Raw genomic sequence first — 6,118 nt, forward strand, 5'->3', positions numbered from 1 at the left:
TTACATTGTTATTTTAAACAAAATAATTATTTTACAAGCATTAATGCTTGATATTACACAGATATCTACAAGGTTTGTTTTTTCTATGTTTTGTGACCAATATTTAATCAGGCTATGACATTTATTACTTGCTTACTAAGTAATCAAACTCCAATTCTTCAATTCCAGTCACCTCAGAACAGTCCCTCCCTCCATGAGACTGAAATAACTCTTAGGTGTTTATGTTTGGTGTATTTGTATGTGTGTACTTGTGTGCACATATGTGTACATATAAGTAGATATCTAAGGGCATCTTGGGTAGTTTCTATCTCTCTTCCCTTTATTCTTGGGCATATGATTTCTCATTGAACCCAAACCTTGCTGTATCAGATAGCCTAGTAGGCTAGAGGGCTTACAGAATAAATCTATCTTTTAATGCTGAGGGCACAGGCAGGTGTAGCTTTGCACAATTTTGATGTTGGTATGGGGAATTTGAATTCAGGCTCACATGCTTGCAGAGCTAGCTCTCTTGCTCATTAAGCAATCTCTCCAGCCCCTTGAATTAGTTTTATTAAATTATTCCACTAGTTTATAGATAACCAAAATTAAATGAGTAATTTTAATCCTTTTCTTGTGCAAATATTTAATAATATCTAATATAGTCACTTTTCATGATAACTTTCTTTCATAATAACTTCCAATATCTGATATTTATTGCAATATATTTAGTTTCTCTATAAAGAAATATCCATAGGGTCAAATCTATGTACTTTTTAAACAGATGCTTTCATTTATTTACTTATTATACCTGTGTCTGTACATGTGTACATGTACTTGTGCATGAAAATGTGCATGCATGCCATGGCACAAACACAGATGTCAAAGGACAACTTGAAGGAGTCAGTTTTCTTTTTCTCTAACTTTTGGAACTAGACCTTATGTTCTATACAAGCATTCTCATCATATAAACCATATCACCTACTCACAAAACCCATATCCTTTATTTTAAAAATTGTTGTTTATACTCTAGTACATAAATCTTTACCTAATGCCATAACTGATGCAATTCTTAAGCCAATTAAAAACCTATACATGGTGAATGGTTTCAAAACTACAAGATTTCTAATTTGAACATATTAAAGTTTCAAAGTGCTGTGGACACTGTGACATATTTACCATCATTGTCAGCACCAACTTCAGCTAAAAATGCATAAAACCTAAATTATATTGTAAAATAACATATGTAAAAGTCAACTCACAATAGTTCTACCACAATTATTTGAATGATATTATCTTCCATGCTCCCTAGGATCTGATATTTGACCAATCAGTTCACAGTTGGTGATGCTATCTGGGGAGGCTTAGGAGGCAAGGTCTTGCTGGAGGAAATATGTCACTCAACACAGGCACTGAGATTAAAAGCCCGGGTTGGGCTTTGTTGAGTTTGCTTTTGTAATCCATTTTATTGGTTTAAGATGTGAGCTTTTACCATTCTGCAGCTACCATCATGCCCAGAGCTTATTACTTTGCCTCCCTGCCACGATAGTCTGGTATCTAGCTATAAATTTAAGCCACAATAAACTCTTTCCTAAGTTGCTGTGGTGGTTTGAACAGAAACTCCACATACCCCACAGACTCATGTGTTTGAATGTGTGGCCCATAAGAAGTGACACTATTAGGACATATGGCTTTGATGGAGAAGGTATGGCTTTCTTGGAGGAAGTCTGTCACTGTATATGGGCTTTTGAGGTCTCAGATGCTCAAGCCAGATCCATGTGACTCTTTCTCTTCCTGTTGCCATTGGATCAGATGTCTAACTGTAGGCTTCCCCAGAACCATGTCTGTCTGAATGCAACTATGCTTTCCTCCATGAAGATAATGGATTAAACCTATGAATTGTAAGCCACTTCCAATGAAATGTTTCCTCATAAGAATTGCTATGGTTATAGTGTCATTTCACAGCAACAGAAATCCTAAAGATAGTTACCTTAGTCATTTTTTATTTATTATAAATACAAAACTAATACACTTATAAATAGAATTTACATGAATGATGTAAGGCAAACCATGGTGTATGAATTTTATAAAATGTAAGGAGTTAATGTCATTGGTATATTTGTATATCTCCCCAAATGTTTCCAACAAATGTGCATTTCTCAAAATAAGCCACAAAATCATTAACTTATATTGAATGTTCATAATTTGAACCCAGAAGTTGTTTGGATACCTGCAAGAGTTCCTTCTTATGGTTTGAAGAAATCAAGGGGAAAGAAAACAAACACATTTTTCTCTTTAAGTTTTCATTTTTCTCAATCAGCTGCAAATGCCTTATTTTCATCTTCTGGAGTCTATGCAATAGTGACTAATTTACTTGATTTAATGACCTTTTTATGAGACATTACTATTTACATTTTCATGGTTATCACAAAGTAAGGCATATCACCTAAACATTTCCCTTATTATTTTTGTCAAAATTGTATTGCTTTGTTTATTTTTTATGTGTTTGACTTATATCCCTGAGTCCCCTATATTTTGCAAATATATTGTGGTTTAACAAGGCAATCCTATATTGCCTGCTCCCAGTTAAATTTATGTTCACATTTTTGGGGGGTATTGAACCATCTGAGAAGGAATAACACTTTTTACACAATTCTAAAATGCTAAGATTAAATTATATTTTTTCACCTGTGATATCATTGAATAAGTAACATCCCCATGGGCTCAAGTATTTGAACACTTGGTTCTGAGTTGGTGGTGGTGTTTATGTTCTTGCTGCAGGAAATGTATTACTGGAGTGAATTTGTGAATTCATATGTCTCAACTCCATAGTCCAGTTGTATTTCTACTTTACTCCCTGTGGTTAGTGTTTGAATTGAAGGTGTTGTTTCTCAGCTTATTCATCCCTCATCTACTTCCCCCACCATTATGGGGTCTTCATATGGAACCATAAGCTAAAATAAACTCTTTGTTATATAAGTTACTTTTGGACATGGAATTTGTTCATCACTGTGCTAACTAGAAACGTGTCAAATTGACACAAACTATAGTGATCTGAGAAGAGAGAGCCTCAGTTGATAAAACACTTTCATAAGATAGGGCTCTAAGCAAGACTTTAGAGCATTTTCTTAATTGGAGATCAAAGGAGGAGAGCTCACCCCACTGTGATCAGTGATATCCCTGGACAAGATGTTCTGAGTTCTACAAGACACCAGACTGAGTAAGCCATAGGAAGAAAGCCAGTAAGCGCAACTTTTCTATGACCTCTGCATCAGCTCCTCCCTCCAGGATCCTGACCTGTTTGTGTTCCCATCATGAATTCCTTTAATGATGGACTACAATGTGGAAGTGTAAGCCAAATAAACCCTTTCTCCCCAAGGTGCTTTGGTCATGATGTTTTGTTATAGCACTAGTAGCATGAAGACACAGAAAATTAACTAATGCAACCTGATATTATATCATGATATTTTTCATTTCTGGTAATATTGGTAAGTCATATGCTGCATACTATTATTGTGCTCTATAGAGAACTGTAAGCAAGAAGATGTAATTGATACTGCTCTATTTCTAGAAGAAGAAATTGGATGTCTCAAGGAGTACAGAAGAAAAAGGCCATTTATTTTCTACTAACAATTTTTCCAATAATATTATATTAATAAGTAGAAATGATAATTTTCATTGAAGTGGTGAATCATGTTACTTGATACATTTCCTGATATTTGAAATGTACACAATAGATTAGAGTTTTCTGGGACATATCACATTTTTATAAACTAATTCTAAAAATGCACATTTAAATAATAAGTATTTATATTTTTATAAAACACTTCCTAATTATAAAGGTTTTACTAACAATTTCTATTTCATGGATTTAAATTTTCTCTTTAAAATTGTAGTAACAAATATATTGCCTTCTTTCTGTATTGAACACAGTGACATATTTATAAAGCCAGGTCAATATATACAAAATACAAATTTAAGTCACAGGTTACTGTTGTAATAAAACCTCTACATACTCTAAAATACAATGCAAATGCATCTTTAGTAAGGACTCATGTATTTAATAATCCTTTAGAAGTCATCTTTCTTTCTACTGTCAAATGGGATTCTAACAGCAATGCTGCTATTAATATTTAATAATATTATTATCTAAAATTTAAACATGAAGTCACTGAGGGTTGCATAGGGTCAAAGAGCAGGAATAAAAAAATAAAAACTCAAAGTGAAATGTCTGATCCATAGAGCCAGTCTGCTTTTTCACACAACTAACTTTGAAGCGCTGAAAAAAATATTCATGTTAATTAATTCTGAGTCTCTACCTTTATAGTTGAGAAATATATACATAGATGAAATAGAAGTCTTAACCTTTGCTTCTGTGTGCCTCATTGTATATTAGAATAAAACATTGAGAATTTTTCTTAAGTTCCAGTATATTCTTTCAGAATAGTCATCAACTAGGAGGCTAAATTTTTGTCATGTATTTTTCTTAGCTAAATAATGCTAATTTTCTCATCATTCCTGTCTACTTTCTATTCTGTGTCCTGCTGCTTAGTCTCTGACTTTTTGTTGCTTCTTTTAGTTTCTTTCTTTTTATACTACTTGTTTATTACAGTGCTATGAGATAACATATATATGCTGAAATATAGTTTATGGTTTTTGTCTGCATGAAAACTGCTTATTTTTCATAAATATGTTAAAATAGCTCATTTGTTTTATAGAAAATATAGTGTATTTTATAAAGTTGTTGAAGCTGGAGAGAAGGGTCAGCAGCTAAGAGCACTTGTTGTTCTTGTAGAGTAGCTAGGTTGGCTTTTTAGCACACATGTGGCTACTTAGCATCTGACTACTTATACCTCTAATTCTGGAGAATCCAGCAAGACCCCTTTGACCTTTGAGGACACTAGTCACCCATAGTGCCTAGTTATGTATGTAGATAATGAATATATATGTAAAATTCAAATATATACATTTTTTTTAAATTTAAAGAAATAACAAAGGTTACATTAGCAATATTTGCTATAATATTTTATTTCAATATATAGAAAGATCTACATAAAATATGGCAGAAGTGAATTAATGCTGCTGAAGTTTCACAAAATAAAAGCAAATCTTTATGTGATTAGCATTCAGAAATGTGGTAAGATAAAATTAACAAAAATAAGGATATTTCCTTCATACAAATGATAAATGGGCTTAAAAAGACAACAGGCAAAAATATCCTTCACAATAGTATTAAATAATATAAAATATCTAGAATGTACCAGAGGCTGGGGATGTGAGAGACTCTCAGGACTCAAAGGGAGCTCTTAGGTGAAATACCCAACAGTGCAGAGAGGGAACTTGTAGAGTTCACCTCTAGTAGAAAGACAGGGCATCAAGTGGAGGGATGGTGTTGCCATCCCATAGTCAAAAACTCTGACCCAGAATTTTTCCTGTCTACAACTGCATGGACAAAAATGGAGACTGAGGGAAAATAACAGTAAGAAACAATGATGGAGGAGAGAGTAAGAGAAAGGAGGTCCAGTGACTGGCACAAATTGGGATCCAGCTCAAGGGGAGGCTTCAAATCCTGACACTATTACTGATGCTATGGCGTGATTACAGATAGGAGCTTAGCATGGCTGCCCTTCTAGAAGCCTACCAAGTAGCTGAATGAACTGCAGATACTTACACCCAACCAAGTGACAGAAGCTGGAGACCCCTGTTGGTTAATTAGAGAAAGGCTGGGAGAAGCTGAGGAGGAGAGTGATAAGCAATCTCAACTAACCTGGACATGGAGATTTCTCACACACTGAGCCCCCTACCTGGCAACATACTCTAGCTGATATGAGGCCTCTTATACATATAGAGCAGAGTACTACCTGGTCTGGCCTCAGTGAGTGAAAACACAACTAATCCTGGAGAGTCTTGAAGATCTAGGTAGTGGGGAGTGCTGGTAGGGTGGGGATGGATGACTACAACCTCTTAGAGATGTGGGATGAGGAACTGTTGGAAGGCAGACTGAGGGAGGGATAGCGATTGGACTGTACAAAAGAAAGATTAAAGTAATTTTTAAAAATGTAGGTATAACTTATACTAGGTATAGTTGAGGATGTTTTAGATCTGAGGGAGAACACAGCCAGAAGTATTTGGAAGAGACTAG

Source organism: Mus caroli, chromosome X, assembly GCF_900094665.2.
Source record: "Mus caroli chromosome X, CAROLI_EIJ_v1.1, whole genome shotgun sequence".
Taxonomy (NCBI): Eukaryota; Metazoa; Chordata; class Mammalia; order Rodentia; family Muridae; genus Mus; species Mus caroli.